The sequence below is a fragment of the Rattus rattus genome, chromosome 13 (genome assembly GCF_011064425.1).
Source record: "Rattus rattus isolate New Zealand chromosome 13, Rrattus_CSIRO_v1, whole genome shotgun sequence".
Taxonomy (NCBI): domain Eukaryota; kingdom Metazoa; phylum Chordata; class Mammalia; order Rodentia; family Muridae; genus Rattus; species Rattus rattus.
Window position 1 is genome coordinate 4,101,821 of NC_046166.1, and position 26,663 is coordinate 4,128,483.

The 26,663-nt window shown below is 44.1% G+C and overlaps 1 protein-coding gene across 15 annotated transcripts in view; it reads left to right on the top strand.

Annotated features, from left to right (window-relative positions):
- Positions 1-26,663, top strand: part of Erc2 (ELKS/RAB6-interacting/CAST family member 2) — an 883,982-nt gene that overhangs the window by 758,461 nt on the left and 98,858 nt on the right. The gene's annotated exons all lie outside the window — the stretch shown is intronic.

The window sequence follows — 26,663 nt, forward strand, 5'->3', positions numbered from 1 at the left end:
TCATGATCCCTTTAATGCTCCTTCTAGACATGGCTTTGCCAGCATTTCCACACAATAAATGCAAGGTGGTGCTTCTAACTGGAAACAGGAGAGTGGAGTCTTAGCGGAATGAAGCACACTTCCTTCCTAGACCATTTATGAAGATAATCTAATCCTAGTGTCTAAGCAGAGGTTCTAAAGGCAAGCTCTCCGATGGGCTTCTTATACTTCACCTATGGACAGTTTTATCAGACTCGCTCATTTCCTTGGAAGAGTGCTAGCTCTTACTCTTTCTCTTTTTCCAGCAGGGATTCCAAATGGCTTGCCAAGGTGACATCTCATATGTGAAGCTCCGTCAGGATCAGGCTTCACTCAGGACCAAGAGGGTTTAGTACGTAGAATTCTGGCAAGATCATCATGGAAATAGAGGCAGCTGGTTCCAATGAATAGTAGAGGCATGACCATTTACATACTACTCAGGTCATTTCAAAGTTGTCTATGGATTGGACACCTCAGGAGAATGCAAGGATAAAGAACATACTAATACATAGAGTAATACTAATGAGTAATACTAATAGCAAGTTGGTATTAGTAAGTAATACAAGTGGCAGTTTCTTATTCCGGCTTCCGTCTGTTACAGCATGGGCAGATCCTTATAAACTGGCTTTGTGTCTGCATAGCTCACCACCTGAGTTCTTAACCACACCTTTAGTTCCACTTCAAAGCCACGGACTTAGAGAAAGGAAGCTTTGTGCTAAGCTGTGCTCTGCAGAGGTTTCTGCTGACATGCCCACAGCATCCGAAGTGCTCCATGATTGAGTCCCCATTTCTTAGAACTCAAATGGAACCTCTAGAAGACCATGCAGGAAGTGAACAAAACAAATGGCCCTTCGTACCCAGAACCTCTGACTTCTAAGCACGGTTCATATCCTGATGAGAAAGAAAACCATGCAGGAGTATCAGGCGTCGATGTCATATTTGTATGTTTAAAAGAAGCACAAGGGTGTGTCCGCTTTAAAGGTAGTTGTGCCTGTGAATGAAGTGTTAAGAGAAGAGATGTGTTCAATTGTGTGGATCAGTGGATGTAAGCTCTGTAAGGACAGGCTTTCTTCCTATTCTCACCACTGCAGTAGCATCAGGGACTAGACCAGTGCCTAGCATATGGTAGACATCGATTGATACTCGAGGAATGCGTGGCAGAGTCCTGAGGAGTCCTGCATGCACATTATGTCCTGTATGTGCTGTTAGCACACAGTATATTAAATACCTGCTCTTTGCCAGGAGCTAGAGTAGAAGCTGACCTAAGGTATCCAACCAGCAAAGGGAGTTAGATTAGCCAGTGGTCTATCTCCCCATGTGCAAGGCACATGGAGTCCCCAAATGTGCCTGTCTGGACACTGGGCTTCTAAGTAGTATAGAGAGCAATTTTCATACCTGTATATTTGGTATGGTAGATAAAATACAAAACAAGGAATCATTGTATATCTGATACTTGTTTGTCATCCTGTAATATCTCTCCATAGTTAAATTATTAATGTTTAGAGAGGGTCATGAGCTCCATGCCTTGTGAAGGGTGAATCGAGGTCTAGATGAGACCTACCCCAACTGCAGTGATCACAGGCAAGACAGGGGTGAGCCCAGAGGTCTCTGGGTCTTTCTTCCCATTGTCTGAATCTTTAACTCCAAACCATGCCTACCCTTGGTTTCCTCAGGGAAAAATTCCCTTATGGCACAATCAGATTCCTTTGCTTCGTCTTCTCATAGAGCATGGCTTCTCTGTCCAACCCAACACTTGCTTTGGCATGTTTCCTTTGCTTGGAGAATTTGCTTTTGCATCTCCAGGAAGGTGGGCTCGGTGTTGGCTCTACTGAGCTTCACAGAGTGCCGGGATTGGGAAGAGGCCTAGGTAGAGAAGTAACGTCTCGAGTGTAGTTTTCAAACATGGACAGCAACACCTAATTCATTGAGCTGCCACAAAATTAAATTATATCAAATAAAGTCTCTAGTAGATACACTTTGAACACACTAGCTAAATAACAAAACTGTAATTGTCAAGCCTGTCATATCAGTAGGGCAGAGTAACAGTTTCAGGGTAGGGAAAGGGTGTCCAGAAACTAGCGTCCCTGACAAGTCATACTTTGTCAGAATGACAGACATATTAATATGACCATTTTGAGAATCACATTTTTGTGTTTTAGTTAACATATTATCATCTCACATAATGTCCTTGAGGTTTGTACCATGTTGGCTAGCACTGGTTAATATCTTTCTATATTTTTCTTTTCTTTTCTTTTTCTTTTTCTCTTTCTCTCTCTCTCTCTCTCCCTCCCTCTTTCTTTCTTTCTTTCCTTCCTTCCTTCCTTCCTTTCTTTCTTTCTTTCTTTCTTTCTTTCTTTCTTTCTTTCTTTCTTTCTTTCTTTCTTTCTTTCTTTCTTTCCTCCTTTGAGAGAAGTAAGCTTGCACTCTCCGTCAGCAGGCAGGACATCTCAGGGGTTAAGTGCACAGTCCTGCCCAGGTCGCTAGTGTGGGAATCCCTGCCAGACCATTTCCTGGCTATGTGACTCTGGCATGCTATTTATCCTCTTTGCTCCCATTTTACTTATCTGCAGAAGGAGAGATAACAGTACCTGACTCACAGGGTTATTGTGAGCAAGGAGTATGTTGACATTTCTAGAGTGCTTAGCTAATGCCTGGCGAATAGGAAGTATACATAGGCTCTGGATAGAAAGAAGCTTCTAGCTAGGCCTAACAGGAATTCCCACTAGGATTTGCTTCTATCTCCCTGACATTGTGCTTTTCCAATTTCTAATCTTCCCAGCAACCTAGAGAGGGAGATTCTTCTTTTGTCTTAGAAAGACAAATAACTCTCCTGCCCCAGGATGGATGGTAATTAGATGGCTGAACAGGATTCCTATCCAGATCCTTCTGATTCCAGAGTCCTGAGATCACAGCTCCTAAACCGAGAAAAGACCCCCTCCCAGGGAGTCAGACACTACTGCCTAGTGTCCCCAGAAAGCCCCTTCCCACCCATGCAGAATTTGTTGGATTTCCTTCTAGCTGCCCACTCGGTCCTTTCTGGGATTGGGTTATCTTGGTTCCCCTGTGAAAATCTTAAGCAAGCATTTACTGAGTGTTTCTGTTAGCCAGGCAAAGTACCCCTCATTGGTTATTTGTCCTAAAGCCTACAAAAAAGGAGCATTCCCTTGAACTCTTCCATGCCTAGCAGGTGGGGACATAAGGATTCTATCTGGATTACATGGACAGATAGTAGTGGTATGCACTAAAACTGGGGACAGGATACAAAATGGGAAGAGGGTGCTGTAAGAATTTGGATGCTGAAGGCTATCCTGGTCACTAACTCGGGAGCACTCTGAAACCCTTTTACTGGTAGGAAACTAAAACTAACCATCTCCTCCTCTTCTTTCCTTCCCCCTACTACATAATCGCATTGGGTACTTAGCTTCAAGTTGGTATTAGTGAGCAAAAATTCTATTTGCCTAATTTTCCCAGAATCTTACCACCCTTGGAGTCTGTGATGCAATGTTTATTTAGATGCATTACATTTTCTGTTGTACTGCTATAAAGTTCTGCATTAGACATCAGACTTGCAGTCATCTCAAGATGGCTATATCCAATGGTTCTCAACCTGTGGGTTGTGACTCCCTTTGGCAAACCTTTATCTCCAGAAAAATTTACATTATGATTCATACCAGGAGCAGAATTACAGTTAAGAAGCAGCATCTAAAATAATGTTATGGTTAGGGGGTCACCACAACAAGAGGGACTGTATTAAACGGTCACTGTCCTACAGAGTGTGGTAGGAATGAGGGCTAATCAGCTGTGGGACTAGCTTGGTGTTCTTGTGCTTCTACTTAAACCAAACTAAGCAAACTAAGCAAATAGAGACGTGAGAGTGTGGACCAATGGGCCTCACCTCCCTGTCTCCTCTCACATTACTGTTTCAGAGTGTCACCACTCCCCAGAAGTCTACTAAGACAAGATTCCAAAGAGGAAATGGCTTGAACCTTGTGTCCCTCTGTACCCCGAGTCTCCTTCCTTCTCTTCTCCACCATGTTAGTTCTCAATCAGACTTGAGACTGATGGTGAGAAGCCAGTGGCTCCCAGATCCAGGGATCATTTGTATTCCCTTACACCTCAGGAAGTTGGTATGGAAATGGCACCTAGCCTGTGTTCCTTCCCTGAATATAAAAATCCGAGCCTTCCTCTGCTGTTGTACACAGAAGCTCCCAGCTCTTTGGTAATCTCTCCAACTCATGCACCCAGTGAGAGTCTAATTACAGAATAACTTGGCGCAGGATCAGGTGTGAGTATGAGTTACTACAGACAGCAAGACCAAACATCTTGTGTTGTGATCCCAGTTCCTCTATTTACTAACCAGGAGGGCAACTCAAGCTTCAGCTTCTGTGTGCTCCATGAGGATTGGTCAGAACACTGGCTGCTTCAGATTGTCGGGAGCATTGACTGTGATGATGTCAATAAAAAACCATACACGGGGCTGTCGTGTGATGGACACAGTAAGCAGAAGCACCTTTTACTGTTGCTTTTGATTAGAATTTTCTCTGAAGCCAATAATAGGAATTCTGCAGTGATAAAAATCCACCTATCTCTGTCTAGTCACCTGCTAGATTCTGGCTGGAGGCTAACCGAGAGCTGTTCATTTGCTCATAACACCCTGGAGAGAAGGTCCCAATGGCTCTTCAGATCTCTGTCTCTTAGCTTTTCTCAACCATCTTTTGACTGCCTTTGACTCAAAAGCAAGAGCACATCAAATGAAAGTGTCGTTGAGCATGCGCCAGTTAAGATGGCTCAGTCAGCTGACCAATCGAGTTTGAAAGCATAACTTGTAACTCTTGGTGCCAATAGAGAGGCATGAGGCAACATCATTCCTCCTAGGTCCATAGCCTCCCTCAGGGGCAAACTCTTGGGTTTCACTAGATGGGCTGTTACACTGGGGAGGCAACGTATGCATCAGAGTATTTGGGAGAAAACTATTGACTAACCCTTGCTCTTTTCCTGCCTTTCTCCCTTTCCCAATATTTAGGAGCCTTGGCCAAGACAAAGAGCTCATTGTGTTGCTGGTACAAGCACCAGAACTAAATTAAACATTCATTGACTCTTAATTAATTATATTAAGGTTGGGCAATTCCCATTGCTTGGGGGGGAAAAAACCCTCAAATACTTAATTTACTCACGATGTGGCATGTATTGAACTAAACCACCACAAGACAATCACTCAGTCAACAGAAACCGGGGCCTCGGCCCAGGAACTAATTAGCCCCTCTGTCTCTATATATAGCTATCTTCACCAGCAAGACCATCTGGAAGTTCTTACCTTCCAAATTCTTTCCATCTAGCTTTCTCCCCCCCAAACCAATCATTACTGCTGCAGTTCCTTCTTTCCATTCTGTGTTACGTGATTTTCCCACTCTTAGCTTCTCCAGCGTCATCTAGATCCCCGTCTGATGTCCTGGGTATTCGCTCTCCACCTAATTTTCAGGGGGCACACCTATCTTTCTGTGATTTGCTCAGTGGCAGGGAAATTCTTTGTATTAAACCCAGAGGTTGGTATGACCTCCAAGGGGGTTGGGCCTACCTGCGTTGACTATATGTGCCTACCATAGAGGCACCTGGTCTCTGTGGAACTCCTGGAGTGGTGACTTTGGTGGTTACAGATACTTGGTGGGTATTTGGAAGAACTCGATTCCTTCCCTGTCTCATTGAACATAAGGTATTAGTGTAATCTTTCCTTTCTTTGAGGAAACCCTTCCTGACGAATTAGTGTCTGTTCTCCTTGGAGAGGGAAAGGCAATATAAAACGCATCTCTGTTGGCAGTATACTTAAGGGAAGGGGTACTACATACTTCGCTAATCCACAGTTCTTACTCTGGTTGCTAGGGACTTCCCAGCTGTACCCATGCAAGGTCCAACCCTCTTGTCACTTAACCATACATTACATTCACCCAGTCCTAGACTTACTCATAGCTTGTTCTCTGCTCCCCTGCCAATGGACTCAACTTGTTACCGCTCTAGAATTTCACAGTCTGCTACATCCGAGCTCACCACAGCCTCTGTCTCAGTGATCGGCTGTTTCCCATCATGTAGGTTCAGCTTAGCTGTTGCTTTCTAAAGGGACCTACCTAGACCACACCAACCCAGGGCCATCCAGATACCCCAGGTCCTATCTGTCGCTGTCCCCTATTTGAAACTCTCTATAGTACTTGTCACCATAGGAATAACTACTTTTCAACATAGGCACCAGTATTCAGTAGCTAAGTCCTGCTCTGTAGAGCCTACCACTGTGAGCCTAGGACCTGGCTGTACAGCGAGTTGCTTGATGGCAGAAATGGCTCTACGAGTAAAAGTTACATATACATATGCCTAGGAGTCTCTGCCCATTTAGAATCAATCAGAAGGAGTAAGAAATAAAGAATAGTATAAGAAACCATGAAGGACTCCAGGAAAATCCCAACTTAACATAGTCTATGGTATTCCCCGTGTCACTTTAAGTACTGTGCTTTAAGTCGGTCCCTCTTACTTCTTGGGATTTGGAGGTCCTCTGGAGTAAGTCTTTTAACACTCCCCAAGTTCAGTCTGATGACTTTGATAAGATGAAGCAACCTGAGCCCTTCAGAGTTCATTACTCAGGGCTTCTGACTGTCTCTGGGAGACAGGCTCATCCGCCCCTGCTGTCCCATACCCCACCGGTACCCAGCTTCATTGTACAGAGTGCTCACTGGCACAAAACACAAAGCAAGGCCTGAGATTGTAGTGGATGATTGTTTTTATGGAGAGATCTTGTCTGTAAACCCGAATAGCATTTCCTTATTCAAGGCTCTTTACAGTTAACTACCTGTGCTTTCTGCTGTTTCTGTCTCGAGTGGCAGAAATCCCCACGAGCTAGTCTCTTAATTCTCAGCTCCATCCATAACACTCCCCCACCTAAATGCTCCATCGTATCTCTGATTCATCAGGGCCAGCCGGACACTCTACAAACCGTGTTCTGTCCGAGCCTACCATTCCCAGGAGATGTCCAGTTACATAGGAGCTCAAGTCCACGGCCTGCACACCCAGCATTTCTGCCTCCCTCTCGTGGTCACACTGGATTCAGATGGTTCATTCTGGGGAAGAGAAACCATCACAACGGCCAGGGCCTGGCCTGTTTTCCTCTGGGATCCCTAAGTTCTTCATTTTCTCTTTCCAACCACATTTCTGCAGGTACACATACACATACACATACACATACACATACACATACACATACACATACACATGCACATGCACATGCACATGCACATACATATACACGTGTGTGTGTGTGTGTGTGTGTGTGTGTGTGTGTGTGTGTGTGTGTGTGTGTTTACTGAACCTGAGAACTGAGATCTGGGGAAGAAGTGATTTCAGCTAGACGGATCCTGTTGTAATCTGTGTCTTGGTTAATGTCCGGTGTTCATAAAAACAGTAAGAGTAAATACAGACAAGAAGATGTAAATCAAAGACATAAACAAGATAGAAATCATCAACAGCAAAACAGGAAGAGGCAATTCACAAGCATGAAAGGTGAATCTTCAAGGCTTTTATAAGCCACTCGAGTCTAGAGTCTATTTAAATTCGAATCTACTAAAATTGAATAGAAAGCAAAATTTACTTCCCCTGTCACACTAGTCACTTTCCAAGGAACTTAGTGGCCACCTCAAGTACGGAGTTAGTGTTTCAGCATTAGGCAATGCTGGTGAGTCCTATCCTCCCTGAACAGTGAGAAATGTCATTGTCACAGAGAGGTCTGCTGGAATCATGTCTGCCCTTCATCCCACTTATGTAAGAGAAGGAAAGTAAAGAAGATACAAACGTTGTGCTAGTGTTTGGGGGTTTTGTGTTTTGTTTGGTTTTGGTTTTGATTTTGGTTTCATAACTTGACTTCAGTGGGAAATTTACTTAAAAGTTACAAAATCTGCTGGGGAGATGGCTCAGTGGTTAGGAGCACCGACTGCTCTTCCAGAGGTCCTGAGTTCAATTCCCAGCAACCACATGGTGGCTCACAACTATCTGTAATGGGATCTGATGCCCTCTTCTGGTATGTCTGAAGACAGCTATAGTGTACTCATAGACATTAAATAAATAAATCTTTAAAAACAAAGTTACAAAATCAAGTAAAACTAAGAGAGAATCCATCAGTCTCTAGAAGAATGGCATCAGTAGCTACGACTTTGGCCAGGTGATGCTGAAGTGGTTTCTATTAAACGTGGGGGATTACTGAGTTCAGAAGCTTAGCTAGCCCAGGAGTTTGGTGACCCTGTAGCTTTGTCACCTTAAGATGGTGTCTCTTTACTCATTTAGATAATTTACAACTTTCATCTCATAAAGGGACAGCATTGGCTCACCCAAACGGCCAATCTGCCTTTGTTTTGTAGATCCAGAGGAGAGGAACATTTGTTCAAACATTTGACCCAGGAATATAATGGAATCGAACCCAAGTTTCTATTTGTTCCTGTGTTGATAAGGAAAAATTTCCCCAGTTCAAAGAATTTAGCCACGGTTTTGAAGAACTACACTTAAGAAAGATAGATGTGATTTTTAGAAACTTTGTATCAAGAACAATAGGCAATATTTGTAGGCTGATTCCAAAAGAGACAGGAACCCATCTGGAGGTTTCCTTTCAGAGACTAGAAAACAGAGATGTTGCTACTTCCCCAAGGACACTTGACTGTTAGGGGTTATACACAATCCCTGCATAAGAACCCTTCAACCTGTGCTATCCTGAATATACTGCAACTCAGGAGAGCCATGGAACCGTGGAACGGCTCTGTGCTGGGGAAAGGGATGGGATCCCCCACCCCCAACCCCATAACAATAGTAGTTCCTTGATGACATCTATCTTTGAAAGGTTACCTTTTTAGTGCTACTCACTAGCACTCTAAGCTCAGTAGGAAAAAAAAAAGCTCAGTAAATCACCTGTTTCCTTCTGTAATCAAAGCAATTACTGACCTTGGGCTTGGTTTATCAAGGAAGCAAAGCTGGCTAGTCAAAGCTAATGTTACATTGTAACATTCATTTGTTACACAGTAAGAGGCATTTTTTTTTAAAGCCATACAGGGTCCAGGTGGGCTACAGGGCTCTCAGAGAAGATATTTTATCCAGCTTAGAGAACGTGCCCCACTGCTTCTCTCCTGCTGTGTTCTTGGACCATCTAAAATCCTTCTGTCCATTGACTCCCAGGGTTGGCTACTGAAGTCATCAGTTGGTCATTTGCCTGATCTCCTTTGATTATGTGGGTTTTCTCAAGACTTTGTTTCAAAATACCATGGGCTTAATGGAGAAGCAAAGGCATGTACGCTCAAGGCCCTCAGTGATGGTTTTTCAGGATCAAAAAGGTGTGCTAAGCAAGAATTTCCCTAGCTACCCACATCCTTAGCCGTTCATTCCAGACTTGCCAGGTCCGACCAATCCCATCCCTACAGTTTGTATTGTGCAAGATGGACTTTGGGAAACATAAGAGACGAGAATGTTTTTCAGTAACCGAAGCAGACCAGGTTTAGATTTAGATTCTTTGGAACTTGGGAGAAGAGGTTGCTCCTTCAAAAGTTAACTGAACCTACCGCAAACTCCTGCAGAAGTGCAGACACTCCTTTTGGTCCCCTCGAGTTAAGGCATGGGCTTAGAGGGATAATGTGCCCTGGATTAAGCTTCAGTTTAAGCCTTTGTGTTGCTGACAGGGCTTAAAAGGGGCAGGTAATCACTAGTACAGTGTGTCATCCTCTCTCTCCTTCCTCTTATGAAACAAGACGAAAGTACAAGCCTTTATTTTTTTTTAAAGCAATATGTTGTTTCTTTAAAATGAAACAACCATCCCCATTGTCCTTGAGCCTTGTGCTTTCAGAAGGACACATCCGAAAAGAGATGGAGCAAGCTAGATGGGAGACGTGGACACAGGAACTGTCTCCATTCATGCTGACACCCTGACTTCTTGAACAGACATTGAATGTCTGATGTTGTATGTTAGTAAGCCTGAAGGAGGGCTGGAGAGATGGCTCAGTGGTTTAAGAACACTGGCTGCTCTTCCAGAGGTCCTGAGTTCAATTCCTAGAAATCACATGGTGACTCACAACCATCTGTAATGAGATCTGATGCTCTCTTCTGGTCTGTCTAAAGATTGGGATAGTGTACTCATGTACATAAAAATATATAAATAATTATTTTTTTAAAAATATCTAAAAAATAAACCTGAAAGAGAAACCTCAGGACTGGCCACTTGTACTAAAATCACCAAAGTTGTCACTGTCTTTGTTGTTGTTTGTTTTGTTTTGTTTTTTTGTCCATTTTAGGATGAGTCCAGCAGAAGTCCATGTGAAGTCAGGAGTCTTTAGTCCCATTCTATATGGAGGAAGCTGTGTTTACAATGAGCTGATGGTTGATGGGTGACAAACCTGAGTGTCAGGCACAGCAGTCTCTATCCCGACCCTGTGTAGCTAGACTTCATGTCTCATCACCAGAGGAAGTCAGTCAGTTTTTCCCATAGAGTGTCCCTTCCAGCCACTACGTCCTGTCTGTCCTAGCATAGTTCTAGGGTGAGCTACATACCTCCAGCTTCTGGGGGCAATTCCCCTAACTCGTAACCCTGGAAAGCCATCTAATTCACAGACCCTAGCCAGTTGTGACCCCACCAGTCCCTTCCCTGATTCGACTTAATTCAGGTTCCGTCTTCAGTGCCTGGTTCTTGGATTCTCTCCAAGATGGGTTCTTTGCAGTGTTTTATGAATTCTCCACCACTCCCCGATAATGGAGTATTTTTTTTCCTCTTCTTAAAATAGTATTCATTGCTTTTTCTAGGTCCTTGTGATTATGGTTTGCCATGATCCGAAAAAGCCCTATTATCTTCCTGAATCCTTCTCTCAAAGTCAGCTTAGAAGTGCTTCCTCAGAAGCTTCGTCTAAGTTTTCCACGCTGGCTTTATCTCCCTCTCCTGACCTACTGAAGCTCTCAGAGCCCTGGCTCCATTTTCTGAGAGTATAGAAGCCAGTATTCCTCAGAGCTTCCTTTTAATTCCCCAAGTGTCTCTCCTGTGGTCTCTTATGGAATTTTATGATGAGGCAATGCTCTGTACCTTATTCTTCTGACTCTTAGGAGAGGACTACAAGATAACACATCCGCCGTTCATTGAGCAGTGCAGAGGCATTAGGCATGGGCGCTGTTTCGTGACGTCTTCCTAGAATCTTCACAACACTCTTGAGCCCAAAGATTGGCGTTAGCTTCATCTGTACGAGGCAGCGACTGAAGTGTCTTCACCCATGCAGCATGAAGCAGGCGGAGGAACTTTGGCCCCCGTGCTCTGTGGCTTTTTACCATGCTCCATTACTTGTAAGGAGGCGTGCACCCAAGCCTTGGGTACAGATGAGAGACGGTAAAGTCTTCTGTTCCCAGGCTTTCTGCAGGGGTACGTTCTGCACCTCCCTTGGTGCTGGAAGAGCTGGAGAGCTGTTGATGTTAGGACCAATGTTGGGTTTAAATCTCGGTCTGTGTCTGGATAAAGCACACCAAACCAACATGGGTCCATGTGGAGACGTTTAATGAGAGAAGAGTAGGAGAGGAAAGGCGGGCCATGAGCATGTGGAGGGAAAGGGGGGGAGGGCGGTAGAGAGAAGGGACAGGGAAAAGAGGAAGAGCAGGGAAGAGAAGAGAACAAAGAGGAGGGGGCAAGCAGCCCCTTACGTAGTGTCAGGCACAGCTGGCTGTTGCCAGGCAACTGTGGGGCGGAGCATACCTGGCTGTTCCCAGGTAGCTGTGGGGGTGGAGCTTAGACAGAATACCAACAGTTGATGTTGGGTTTTCAAAGCTTTCCTTGTTTATGTGAGTGCTGTCCACATCCCATTGAGAAGCAGCCTGGCGTTGGCAAGGTTGATGTATCTCCACTCCTCCCTTCTCCCTCCTTTGAAACATGAGCCTCTTCTATTTGGTTTTAGATGTTTTAGTCCTTTTTGGAACAAAACAGAGTATAAACAAAGAAAGCTGAATATTTTACATTTTTAATAGCAGCAAACTCTTTCATAACAGTTTTGAAAATTAATTTTTTTTTTTTTTTTTTTTTTTTTTTTTTTTTTTTTTTTTGTCGTCTGGTGGCTTGTGACCTTTTGAGCCAGGTTCTCACTTTCCGGGTCAGGATTTAGACAGCATATTTAAAGCAGCAAGTCTAGGGGAAATTAATGGTAGCCAGTAGCTAGCATTGTCTATGATGTAGACTTTTTACACGCTGTGATGTAGTTTCCACATGCAGTCTTCCTTTTATAGTAGATATTTGTTCCTGGTGTTTTGTTTCAAATGAAGCTGCATTATCATAAATATTACGGGATGAAGAAACCAAGAAGATTAAAGACCATTAGAGATGGTCCAGCATATGTCACCGAGTACCTCGGGATCACACTGCACTCTGAAGCCATGCCTCCCCCACCGCCTTTCTGATTCATCCTTACCACAGAGTCTTGCTTGGTGTCAGCATGCCGTATGTTTACCAGGTGAAGCTGTAGATGTACCACATGGCTTCTACAAAGCATGCTGTTTTGATAATCAAAACTGAACTGTTCTCTAACCCAGGAAGTGTGACAGGTCAGAATGATGCTTGCCAAGTTAGCCTGGAGGCTTTAACTGGTTGTGTTCATGGGTATGGAGCCCATAGGCACGGGACAGTGGTCCCTACCTGTTCATCCAGTTGGCTGTGTGGAGAGCGTGCCATTGTGCCTCAGCCCCTTTGACTAAGGATGGAGAAAGCTCATGGCAGAGGAATGCAATGTCTTGTAGGATCCTCTCAGCCCCAACTCATTCCACTGCTGACTACCAATGTAAAAACCTGTGGGAAATGCCCATACATCCTGTCTCCTCAAATCCAGCCTTTGCTTTTTGCATTTCCTTCAGGAAATACTCTTCCACTCAGTGGGTCTACCTGTCTCCTTGCATTTGTGAAGGGTCAGACTAGAAACACTTCTTCTCTAGTCATCCCTAACATCTCCTCCCACTAAAAAAGGAGCCTTACTTTTCACAGCCTTCAGCCTTCCTACAGCATTCAGGCTTCCTCCTGGAGCCTTTTAACACTTGGCACAGTAATTATGAATATGTCTGCTTCTCTACCCTGCCTCCCCACCCCCACCCCGGGATTTCCTTGAGCTCTCTTATCCCTGCCTAGCCCAGTGCCTGGGAAACAGTAGGTGCCTAGGGCCTCCCTTAAAGGAAGACACAGCAGGATGCAATATCCCACAAAGGCAGAAGCTACAACCTGTCTGGGTGAAATCCCCTAATAAATTCCGTTCTTTGTTGCCATCTATTCTGCTTTTCAGGAGGGAGTGTTTGTCCCTCAAGTAAAAGCAAGCACTTGTCAGAGAAAGGTTGGACTTTGGGAAGCCTAGCATGTCCTAGCTGGGTGTCCAGCCAGCCCACCTCTTAGGTGTTTGTTTTGTTTTGCGTTTAATGATAGAACATCTCACACAGTGTTTCTCTCTTCCTCTGGGGTCTTTGGAAGAGAAAAGATGATCACAGATGCCAACTCTAGGAGAGGGTTGAAAGCCAAACTGTGTTTCCACATCGTGAATAGAAAAGGAGACAGAGTAGAGCCTGACGAGGCGTGGGCTATCACGAAGTAGGAGAAACCTGCTTTAGAAGCTTCCTGGTGATTTTTCTATGCAGCCATCTTTCATATCCCTGCAAGATAAAATCACCATGAAGGGTCATAAACCACTGTCAGGGTATTTGACAAGCCCCATAGGTAGTTGTTCCAAGCCAGTAAAAGCATCTTAATTGACCCAAATGACAACAGTTATGTTATAAATATCTAGAATTTATGGCCTGAGAAGGCATAATCAAGTCTTCCATCAGTTAAGTCTGCCTAGGAGAGGCTTGAGGGTTTAAGATAGAGCTGCAAGTCAGGGGAAATCGGATTAGCCTTAACTTTATGACAGACACCAGCTAAGTGGATCTCAGAGCTTTCAAGTTCCTGATCCTCAGGAGTTAAAGGCTGTGGTGTTTCATAGTTGGTAGAAGCCACCCAGTCCCCTCTGTCCAGCTGTCATTTTATTGGCCTTGTAAAGTCTCACATTCAGCGTGACAAATCCAAGACCATATACCTGTGAGAGGAGATGTTTTAGATGATGGCCTCTGGAGGAAGCAGGCTAGTGGGGTTAGAGGGTGAAAGCCTGTGTGTTTATGCCCCTGCTTCTTTGGAATGTGCAGAGTCACTGTGAAAAGCAAGTAGATGCTAGTCCCAAGATCCATGTGGGCTGTGAGAAAATGCCTCACTGTCTCTGGAACCAGAGTCCATGAAATCGAAGGCAGAATTGTAGAATGAGTTTATGTGTCCAAACACTCTGCATAGCCTTCGGATCGGTTGAGCGCTACATTAGCTTTTAAATTTTTATTCACTTCCTAATTACTTTACTGGAAGAGATGTGCGTGAATATCAGGTAGAGCTATCACTTTGAAAACAAGCATTTGTCAGAGAAAGGTAGGACATTGGGAAGCCTAATCCAGCCTAGAAAAGAATGACTATTTTAAAGACATTTGATAGCAGGAAGTCAGTCACACAGTTGCCCTGGGGACTGACTCACTGACCCAAGGAGGAGAGCTATCTTCAAGGTGAAAGAGAAACAGTCTAATCCTGATTCGCAGCCTTCCAATTTGACTCTCACTTGTTCGGCCACGGAGAACTCATGCTATCTGTGTAATAATATCATCTATGAAGTCACAAAACTTTAATGAATTTAAGAGCAGCCCTTCAAATCCCCAGAGAGGTCATTTGTGTTTGAACTTCAGGGATGAAGCTAACCCCAGATAAATCTGATCCTTTAGTAAGCATCCTAGGTCTCTGGCAGACATACCTAAAACACAGAGGCATCATTTCTCAGGGGAATTCCTTCATCATCTTCTTCCTTCTTTTATTGGTCCAGATACCTCCCAACCATTTGTACATACAATCCTTGCACACATCCGTGTTCTAACAGTTTCTTGGGACCAGTTAGGTTCCAAGTCATGTGCTCTGTTTTTGTTCCTTCTCAAGGGTAGGAACCATAACTTCAGTTGGGAATATATTTTTATTCAGATTTCCTGTGTACTTCCATACTCTTCAACAGTACCTCTCCCAAATCCGACGCTGCACAGCTCACACAGTGGGAGCAATAGAAAATCTGGAGCTGATTATGAGACGATGAAGCAGGGAGTCGCAGGCATGTGAGAGGATCAGTGTACAAACGCATAAGCCCTGATGCAGCCCAGCCTGCTGCGAAGGACGGCTCGTTTTGGGTTTGAACTCTGCTTACACATTTCAGCCTAATGAAGTCTAGCATTTGCTTTGTGTGGCGCTCGGGGAGCTTTTGGTGTTAACAGAATTCTTTTCTAAAGAAATTCCTTTGGATCTCTTCAGAATTTGTCCTGTTTCCAGGTTCCAATAGGAAAAACATGGACAAGATTTTAATAGAAAAATAGCAGTCCAGGTTTTTCACTTGGCAATCTCCCTGCTCCAGGGCTGCTCGGGCTTGAGTAAATGGAGCAAGCCAGTGTGGTGGAGGAGCTCAGGGTTTTTGTCCCCTGATAGAAAGAACAGGAGAAATGGGGGTTACCCAGGGAAGTCACTGCTGAATGTCGAGCCTGTAGCTAGTGTCTCCATTGAGTTTTCATTTCACTGGAGATTATGTTCAAACTAAAGTCATACGTCATCACATGTGTCCTGTGTCTGCGTCTCTGAGAAGAAAGGAAGCAAGGTCTTCCCTGACATCTCAGACATGGCTCTCTTCCTGTTACTCGGGAAAATGGTGTGTTGTACGAAAAGGTAGGTTTTTTTTTTTTTTTTTTTTTTTTTTTTTTTTTTTGTTTTGTTTTTTTTTTGTGGGGATGGGGTATTTTGGTTTTTTTGTTTTTATTTATTTATTTATTCATTCATTCATTAGTTTCAGTATCTTAACTAATTTCTAAAGACAATGTCTTAGGGTTATTAGTGCTCTGATGAAGCACCATGACCGAAAGCAACTTAGGGATGAAAGAGTTTATTTTGCACGTCCACACTTCCACATCGTTGTCTCTCATTGAGGGAAGTCAGGACAGGAACTCAAACAGGGCAGGATCCTGGAGGCAGGCGCTGATGCAGAGGCCATGGAGGGGGGTGCTGCTTACTGACTTGCTCTTCATGGTTTGTTCAGCCTGCTTTCATATGGAACATCAGCCCGGGGGTGGCAGCACCTACTGTGGGCTAAGCCCTCACACATCAATCCCTAAGAAAAATCACTACAGGCTTGCCTAGGGCTCGTTCTTACACAAGCATTTTTTCAACTGAGGTTCCCTCCTCCCAATGACTAGAGCGTATCTCAAGTTAACGTAAAACTAGCCAGCACATGGTATACATTTAGTATTAAAATTTTCAAATAACTGGAGTTGGGAAGATGGATTAGCAAGTAGAAGTGTATGTGATCATTGCAACCCACATGGTAGCCTAAAAAAGTCAACTCCCACAAGTTGTCCTCTGACTTCCAGGTACATGTGCTCCCCAGCGCCACCGTGCCACGCACAAATAAATATATTTAGAGTAAGAAATAGTAAATAATTTAGGAGTTCAGTGGCAGAGTGCTTGCCTAGCCCAGCACTGCAAAAGTTAGTCAGTTACCCATTAATTTAAGTCTATGTAAGAGAGTCAAATCCCTTCAAATTCATGCAGAGAAATACTAACATTTTGAGGAACTAGTTTTTTGTTATTGTTTAGTGTGTGTTTGTTTGTTTTTAGCTTTTCTACATGTAGCCTGATGATAAGCCATGAGATCAGATTATAGAAGTTTTTATAACTGCTCCTTGGATGACTGTCTACATCCAGGTGTGCCTCCAATGTCATCTGCATTCTCTCTCCAGCCCCAAAGGATAAACAGGGTACTTGTTAAAATGCCTTCTGTTAGACCCCTAACGCTCATTATGCTTAACCCCTATTCATCCTACCATTTCTTTAGAAACTCATACAGAGAACGTCCAAGTTGATAAAAGGTAGCCATTACGAACCGAATTCCCAAGGAGGCCACGCCCCTACTTCCGGTCTCAGGTCTTCCTATTTTCAAGTGTTTTAGTTCTGTTTGATTTTTTTTTTTTTTTTTCAGTTTAACCTCAGTAAGTGTAGAGCACATGGAGTTAGTTTAGTTAGTTAGTTAGTTAGTTAGCTGTTAGTTTTCTGGATGACGTGTTGTAAATGAACAGAAACAGACACTACGGAGAGATGTCCTGAGGAATGTGGGCTTCTGCTCTCACCTGTCACTACAGTCCCTTGACTTAAAGGGTTGGCAGTTTCCTTGTGAGAAGACTTTGGGTGTTTTGCAAGTAATTCTCTGAAGGGAAGTGACCAGTGCTGGGAATGAGCGCTGGGAATGAGCGCTGGGAATGAGCGGCCCACCATTCTTGCTTCCGCCTTTACAAACACCCAAAGTAAAGCTTGGGCTAATGGGTTGTTTTCCTGCTGGCCATACGTTTTAAATCTGAGATTTCTTAGTCATTGAAGGGTTTGAGGCTCGGGCCCTTTTGCCTTTTATTAGTGAACTCACTGAAGTGCAGGCAGACAGAAAACGGTCAAGTGGCCTGCAGATAAACTTGTTAAATCCCTGGGAGTCTTTCCTTCTTGCTCTGGGAGTTTATCATCTTGGTGGAGTTAAAAGGCAATTAGGCCTGTAGGTCCTGGCTGGTTTGTTTATTGGCGTTTTACACATGGGTGTTGAAGAGACAGGGGTCTATTCCCTGCCCCAATCCTGATGGCCAGAGGGGAAGGAGGCCTCAGCACAGCAATGTAGGTCTCCTTGAAAGACAGACTTGGCAGCAGGCTGGAGGAAAATCATTTAAATATAGTACCTGTTCCCCACAATGCTCATTGTTGGTGGGAAATGCAGTCAGCTGGCTCCATGCTGTGCTCTGTTTCCTGGGAAATGGTTTTATGGAGGGGCATTTGATGAAAAACTTCATTCTAATTGTTCGCTGCCCCAAGGTGTTAGTGAAGGTGGGGGCACCCTGGAATGTTTCCCCTCACCCTTGAAACACACATTCAAGAGAGAGGAGGATCGCCAGCAGTTTGGGGTGGGGGGATAGATTTCCACTCAGCCCCCTGCCCTCTGATTCTCCCCACAGTCTCTCTCGCCAAGCTGGACTTGGAAAACTTCATGAAAGGAATCCCGGCCTTCTACACAACTCCCTTGTCCCTCTTCCCTGCATGCCCACAGCCTGTAGCCTGCATCCCCGGGAGGAAGGCATTGCAGTCAACTAAAGCTTACACACCTGTTTAACACTCGCCGCCAAGCTTCATGACCTGGGTTCAATTCTAGGAACTCACAGGGTAGAAGGGCAGATTGTCCCCCGACTTCCACACATTCACAGTGGCAAACACGTGACCACAGTCTCACACGGACAAACCCAAAATAAAAATTAAAAAAAATTACAGTGGAGAACAATCAAAGACATCCCATGTGGACCTCTGGTCTCTATGTACAGTCCAACACATGTGTACATACGAACCCTAAGAAATGTACATACATAGAATCTCTCTCTCTCTCTCTCTCTCTCTCTCTCTCTCTCTCTCTCTCTCACACACACACACACACACACACACACACACACCCCTAAAAAAGAAACAAAAAAAAAAAAAAAAAAAAAAAGCAAAACCAAAACAAACCTTCCCCCTCAGCCTCCCTCCCGTTTGGGGAGTCAGGTACATTTGTGTTTGATCTTGAGTTCTCTGTCTAACTTTGTGGGTCCAGTCAATTCCAGTCTTTGGAAAACAAGGACTGACATGAGAAACTAAGTGTGCAAAGTGCTTACCATGGCCCATGAGACCATCAGTAGTAGGTGCTATTATACATGCGTTTATCTGACACTCAGGTGATGTGTGTGTGTGTGTGTGTGTGTGTGTGTGTGTGTGTGTGCACACAAAAACTTAGCTACTTTTACCCTTACCCATGTGGGGTACTACTGAGGTATAGAAGCCCTGCCTGTTAAGAGGAAAATCTTCATTGAAGATACCTAGAATGTAAGTCTGTAGTTTTTCCACGGCTGAGGGCTGTGCTCACAATTAATGGTCCGCAGCCACTCCTTATTCCAACCGGGGGTTTTTTCAGAGTTGGCACTCTGCCTCCATTCTCTCCACTAAAGAAAACACAATAGATAACTGCGCCTTTTATTCCCAATGTGACCTTCCACGTTCTGAAACTAATTTGCCATTGAGTCTTGCCAGCCTCTGCTGGGGGACTTCCTCTGGCTGAGTAATGTGGTTCTGATTAAGGACATCCTATAAGACCCAGGAGGACAGCCTGGGAAGGAAATGGGTCTGAGACAGAGAGAGGAGTGGATTTCTTGCTGCTAGTGGGATACATGCCATGTTGAAGACTGGAGGTGTAGAGAATTTCTCCTTAGGGAAGACAGAGAGAGAGAGAGAGAGAGAGAGAGAGAGAGAGAGAAGAGAGAGAGAGAGAGAAAGCAAATGGCTGACAAATTGGCATCTTTTATGCAAAGCTGACAGGCAAGCAGGCCTTTAGCAGAAAGAGGATATGCAGAGCCCCCAGGCCAAATGGCAGGCAAGCAGCAGGCTTTTTGAAGTCCCTGCCTGCATGTGACTTCTAACAGCAAGGCTTCAACTGAATGGCCTCATAAAGATAGGAAAACTTACTTTTCAACTCAAATATCATAGTGCAAAAAAGTGGTCCATCATTTCCCTCCCTAGTGCACACACTTAGGTAGACTTAGATGCACTGTATAGAAGTGGGCTGCTCTTTAATCCCCACCTCCCCAACGTTCTATGAACTGGCTTGCAAATGCTAAACTTTGCCTTATTCTACGGAGGCTGAGAGCTCCCCGTTGGGCTCTGGGGGCCTTGACTATGGGTGACTCAGGAACTTGGGAGACACCCCATTTGCTCCCTCTGGCCTGGCAGGGGGTGGGCAGCCATGGCAGGAAAGACAAAGGGGGTACTGAATGGGCAGTGAGAACTCAGAGAACATGGAGTTTCTCTACCAAATACCTAAGAATCGACTAATAGTTGTAACTCTAATATGATTTTCTTGTTAATCTCTGTCAAACCATGAAATCCGATATGTTAACCATGACTAAGCCGTGAAATTTGTCAACTTTGTCTGTAATTTACACGAGCTCTCTATTTTTTTTCTCCTCAAATCCTAACACAAAGTGTAGAACATTACTTCCCAGCATGCTCTTCCCAGCAGGCCGCTGGTATCCTTTGACAAGTAAGAACAGAGGGTGTGCGGTTCTCATGCTGTTTCAGGAACCAAGGACAGATAAAGATAAAACCCGAAAAGGCCAAGTCCTTTATTTTCCTTTGAGGTGATAACCATGAACATACTACATCTTCTTAGATGTCAGTGAGCATCAATAAACATTCAAATTAGGTTTATGGTTCATGTTAGTGGACATTAAACACTTCCTTAGAAGTGGTAGATTGTTTTTGAGGAAAAAAAAATAATGAGTAAGGCATGCATTATTTCTTGTTTAGCTTCTATTCTAGGCCGAGCGATTGATCTCTTCAGTACATTAGCTATGTGGGTAAAACTGCATAAGACATTTAACTGCCACCCTGCCCCCAGCTTTTTTTCTGCTTAAAAACTACCAGGGCTTAATCTATTGGTAGCTTTGAAGTCCTAGGAGGCTCAGAGCTGGGCACACCTTTGCCATTGTTATGTCTCTTGGTTACCCAGCAAAAGGGAACTTCATAAAACTGAAAGAAAATGTTTTGTGTGTTGTTCGAGTAGCAGCTGGCACTTTAGAGCAGTGGGCAGCCCTAAGAAGTTCTGAGGAGGAAAGGGAAACAACCAGCAAGAAAGAAATGGTGAATGAGAAAGTGGTCAGGCTGGGATGCCATTCTCTTCTGTCCCTGCCAAATGTTTTTTCTTTAACTCAAAGAAAAATGTCCCAGAACTTCCCCAACTGTTTTCTGACCTCTGTGCTGCAGAATCCAGGATCAGATAATCAGATGATTTAGAACTAAGGGCGCTTTGTTGACTTCGGTCACCACATAGCCAGTGCTTTAAAACTTTTTTTTTCAAATACAGAATCTTGGGCAGTGCTCCAGAACCTAAGAGAGCCCTTCCCAGAAACCTGGTTGCTGGGTCGGAAGGACATGACCTGTGCAAACAGCCAGGGTGGCCTATTCATTCCCCAACAATGAAGCCAGAGTCCGAGGAACCCGTCAAGTTGCTCCATTGCTCTACTGATGCCCACGGCACCAGCCTTGGCGTTCTGCCTTATAGTTTCTCACTATGACCCCATCCAAACCTGAGCGAGGAATACCAAGGCAGAAAACTTAAGGGTTCTTGACCCACTGTAAGTCTCCTTAGACCCTCAAATGGCCCATGAATTACAGCATCTATGGAAAACCTCTCTGCCTCAAAAAAAAAAGATACTCTGCAAAAGACTGGAAGTTCATATATAAGAACTTTGCTATGGAGAGGTTCCACAACTTCTACCAAATGTTCTCAAAGATGTGCATGACCCATCTCCAAGATGGGTCAAGAATGATTTCCCTATAATTTGTGCCCCTAAAAGTCACTTTTCCAGTTTGGATTGCGAGTTGCAAGGTTAACAATTACATCCACTTTAACCTTTCAAGGCAAATGCAGCATATAATCCTTTGAGTGCCTGAGGTCCCAGGCTTGCTTGTAAAACATCAATTGGGTTGTGAATTCCTTACGTTATCTCTGAAGTTGAATGCTAACCAGAGCCAGGTCCTGACCATCTTAGAGCTGAGATGCTTCAAATCTATTGAAGTAACTCACTCGGGTTTCTTTGTAACGCTCGCTTTCACTTTGAGTCATGAACAATCATTTCTTGACTTAACTCTGCTTTAGTCTTAGATTAGGATTTACCTGATTTCACAAATTATAGAGGGGCTTGGGAGTGTTAGCGCAATTGACTAGTATACATGAAGCCCTAAGTTCCACTGAAAATGTCCACCACTGTAAAAGATGACAGTAATAAAAAGTAAACAAACAAACAAACAAAAACCCAAGTTATGGGACATCTGGTTAAATCTGAATTTCAGATGAACAACAAATAATTTTTATCAGAGTCCTTGGGAAGGGAAATATGGGTTGACTACCAGTATATGCATATTTTTCTTGGGGAGTAGAGAGCATGTTCTGTGTGCAGAAGAACTGTGTGGTTCCTTTCCCAAGGCCCACATGGGGACTAATAGCAAGCTATAACTCCAGTTTGAGGGGATCTGAACACCTCTTCTCCTTCTCCTCAGGCACCAGGTACATGCATGTGCACACACATACCTGCAGGCCAAACACTCATAAAAAGTAAAGGTAAATAGAAATAAATGAATGTGCTGGTTGTCAAGAACAGAGTACCTGTGAAACACTGGTCTATAAGAACACCACAGTGTCCTTAAACTCGAAGCTTGAGAGGCCTAGCTCCTTTAGAGCTAATCACCAGCCTCTGGAAGCCACTATTGCTTATGGGACTTAGGATCGAATTGCTGTGGCTTTAGCTAGAACAGTGGGTCTCAACCTTCCTCATGCTGTAATGCTTTAATACAGTCCTTCATGTTGTGATGGTACCCCAACCCTAAAATCATTTCATTGCTACTTTATAATTGTAATTTTGCTACTGTAAAATGTAAATATCTGATACGTAGGATATCCAACATGCTACCCTTACCTGGAGGTCTCGACCCACAGGTTGAGAACTGCTGTGCTAAAACGTCAGACCAAGCTCTTCTCTTTTTCTCTATTGTAAATGTTATTTAACAAAAGGTTGGTGGTGGGGTCAATAAGAGAGGCACCAAGGCCTTCAGAGACCCATTGATCCATGTTCTTTGTGCACATAAGACATGTCTCTTTGTATAATCAGATTTTGTAGCATTCAGTGAAACACGAAGGAGTTGGACAATGAGGAACCAGAAGAATGAGAAAACTGAGCAAGTAGATAGCTGGAGCAGAGGCTGCCTGAGAATCGGGCGGCCTGGGGCAGCCCTTCTATGACTAAACTCTTCTCAGAGCTCTTCACTTTGGGCAATGTCTAGCTAGACAGCTGGTAAGACCCAACTGTCTTCATTCTAGGAAGCTCCAACAAGGCCCAGTCTTCACACATAAACTAACATGCTTCTTCCTACTCACTTAATCATCGCTCAGGACCCTGAGATACACTAGAATCTGTCCCTAGAAGCAAGATCTCTCTGGAGAACCCCACTTGGCTGCCTTCCTGCTGAACAGAGAGCTAATCAGTTGTCCTCAACAAAGGGAGGACAAGCTGACTCAAAGGTCTTCTTTCCTGTGTAGCTCAGTGAATCCTGCCTTCTTTTGCCATTCAGACCATTGGTGAGGGAGACACTGTGACCAGTCTACTCTTGATCACTTACAACATAACAAGGCACTTTCTTAGGAAAAAAAAAATCCTATGAAACCATCAATGATGATGCTTTTAGAAGTCTTCTCCCGCATGTATTCAAATAAGCATGGTGCTAGCCATGTTTGACATTTTTCCCCCTATAAAGTGGGTGACTTTTAGGTGTTTGTTGAAGGGACCGTTTTTGTAAAGCCTACCCCAATTTCATGTTTCAGTCAAACTGGAAGTGTAAGGAGTACACCGATAATGTTAAAGTTCTGTTTTCTTTCCTGGAGAGGAAGCCAAAGTCTCTCCTTGTGTAGCTCACCATACAGAGGCCTGGTCTTTGTTTCTGATGCCCTCCTTGTCTGTGCCTCTCTGTGCTTAGGCAGTACGATTTCTGCTAGAAATGTTTTCCCTCCACTCCGGTTCTGAGTGACTCCGTGAGACCCTATGCCTGTGATAGATGACACTATGGCTACCTTGGGGTTTTTTTGGTTTTGATTTTTGGTTTTGTTTTTTAGTTACCTCACCCCAGGGCTATTCGACATGGTTTCTCTAAAGAACTAAGGGAAGTGGCCTCTCCCTCTCACTGAGACCACAGTACTACAAGACATCAAGGTTTTCAAAGATGCAAGGAGTGAGTCCTGGTCATTCCCTAAATATTACATTAAAGCAGTGGCCCTCGACTAGTGCTGACCCCATCCTAGAGCATTGGGTCCTGTTTACTAATATTTCTCACAAGCTGAACAATGGGAGGTACTGGCATCTGGTGGGCAGCTAGGGATGTAAACGCTACACTTTTAATGATTTCAGTGTCCTGAACTCTTCCATCCCATGCGAATTCAGGCATTAGAGAGAACAGGGGTACAGCTGAGCTGGGCAAAGTACACGTCAAGGGAGGTCTTCTCAACTCCAACAGCTGCCTTAACTCTTAGGAGAGATGACTTTGACAAAAGCAGAGGACCAAAAAGTTACAAGGATGTTTAGTTTGTGATAAAAATCATTTTGCAGATTAAAGTCTCTCTTCCTGCCCATAAAATGGTATGTTCTTTAAATAACTAAGAAACGAGCTGCATTTAACCGTGTTGTGGGGAGCAGGGGCAAGATTGTTGCCCATAGCCATGCCGCATTCATTCTGTCCTTACCCTCATTTGCAAGTGTATCCAAGCTGCAGGTCGTGATAGCCCTCACCCTTCCTCTGCTGTGTTTTAGAACTGGCTGGTTTTCTAAATGTACTGTCTGCATGAATGGATTCACAGGTCTGTTTCATAGAGCCAAGCTCTTCTGTCTTTGGTCTCCATTTTCTTATTCTCTTCCCGGGGCGAAGATGAGTACTGAGCACCAGTGCTCCCTTCTTTCCACTTGCAACAACAGTGAACAACAGTGAGACTCTTGGCCAAGAGTTCCATGTGTCTCATTGGCTTGGAATCATGTACTCATCCCTGAACCAGGGCTGGTGTTAGAATGCTAAGAGACAATGATCTGTTACTATGACCTAGGTACGCCGTATCCATGAGCTGGAATGGAACATCCGGCAGATATGTACCTGCAAAAGGTAGTTGGGGTGAGACAATTAGAAAGAAAAGGGTGCCTAGGATAATAAATACAGCTTAATACACTTACACACGTATGCAAGCACGCATGCACGCATGCACACATGAACCCACTCATGCATGCGCTCATGCTTTACTGCTAGAAAATATGAAGTTTACAGCCCACAGACTTACCGTAGGTCTCTCTCCAACACTGGAGTCCGATGGCTGCCTACCTCAGACATTCTTATGAACCTGTTCACCGCCCTTCTCAGCCACATGGAGAAGCTCCTGTCATGGAGTGATGAAAAATCAATTACTCCCTATCTTAGACTATTGGAAGGACTGTGCAAATACACATAGTGATTGTGACATTAGAACAAACCAATTCCATTCAAGTTCTGTGGCTGACAGGTATCCGCACTGGCTCCAACCCACCCAAACAGCTGTGCCAGCCTTCTTTCGGAAGCCCGTGTCTAAATTTATCCCAATCTTCATTGTCACAGGTCAGTGTGGGAAATCTTCTGAGGTCAGTGATTGCGGTAATTGGCTTGAAAACGTCTCTGTTAAATGACATAATTGGTTTTAATTATGTAATTATGCCACTTAAAGTGTGGGGGTGAAAGGTTACTCTTATATTTAGCAGTGAGCTCCCCCAAATGAAGCCAGGGGGTTTAAACCTGTGGGTCTTCAAAGTTCTCGGATTTTTCTTTTTCCAGAGGAAAGCCAGAGTGGGCTTGCCTTGGCACTGGTGGCTTAGGGGTGATTATTCTTCATGAGGCAGTGCCAGCTCTGAGCCTGTGTATGGGAGCCTTTGTAAGGAGACGGCAAGAGCTTCCATAAGACCTCCTTGCGATCTGAAGTTAATGAGCAGTGGGAACTCAACTGTCAGCAATTGAATCTGATTGGGCAGGGTAATTATATGATTGCCCCTGGTGTTTGCACATGTACAGGGATATTTTTATTGGAAAAAAACTAATTGCTTACTTACTTAGTGGAGGGCAAACCTAAACAAACTTGTGTTGTCATAGGTTAAAAAGACATCCTTTCTTTGTCTCTAAAGTAGCTGCTTGCTCCCCCTCTTAGAAGTGAGGGTTTTGTTTCTTTCTGGGTTCAATCAAGGATGTTTTCAAGCCCTATGTTTTATGATAATCTTAGAACATAAAAGCAAGCCGCCGTGGGCTGTTTGCTTCTGGGATGATGACCATGTGCTAGTTGCCTTTTCTTAAACTACACCTTACAAAGGTTTCTTTCATAAAGCACGAGCAGCTAGAACCCTAGAGCGACCACAGCAGCTAGAACCATAGGGCAACATTCAAGCTGCTGGGACGCCCACGAGCTTTGGTTTTGTTTTCTTTTGGTTTGTTTTGGTTTGGTTTGGTTGGGTTTGGTTTGTTCCGAATGTGGAGGCCTCTGACAGCACTGGCTTCATCAGCTGACTGGTTTCTCTTAATTGCCTAAAGGCAAGTGGGAGGGAGGGATTATGCCTGTGGTGAGCTTTTTAGAGATGAGAAACACCAAGGTGAGGAGGCATGAAATGTTCCTTCTGCCGATTCCCAGTGACTTAAGAGGAAGAGTGCACAGTAGGAGAGCCAAAGGAGGATCTTGGTGCTTCTGAGTCAGACCATTAAACTCAACAACCTCAAAAGAAGCTTAGCACCTTTACGTGAGCTTTATAAAGCAGACTCCATACCATGGGTTTCTTCTCACTTCTTATAGAAACAGTGACTTCCTAAGATATTTCCTTTGGCGAGATCCTAGCAGAGGTAGAAATGCAACTGGCTTATGGAGAGTGTCTCAGGGTGA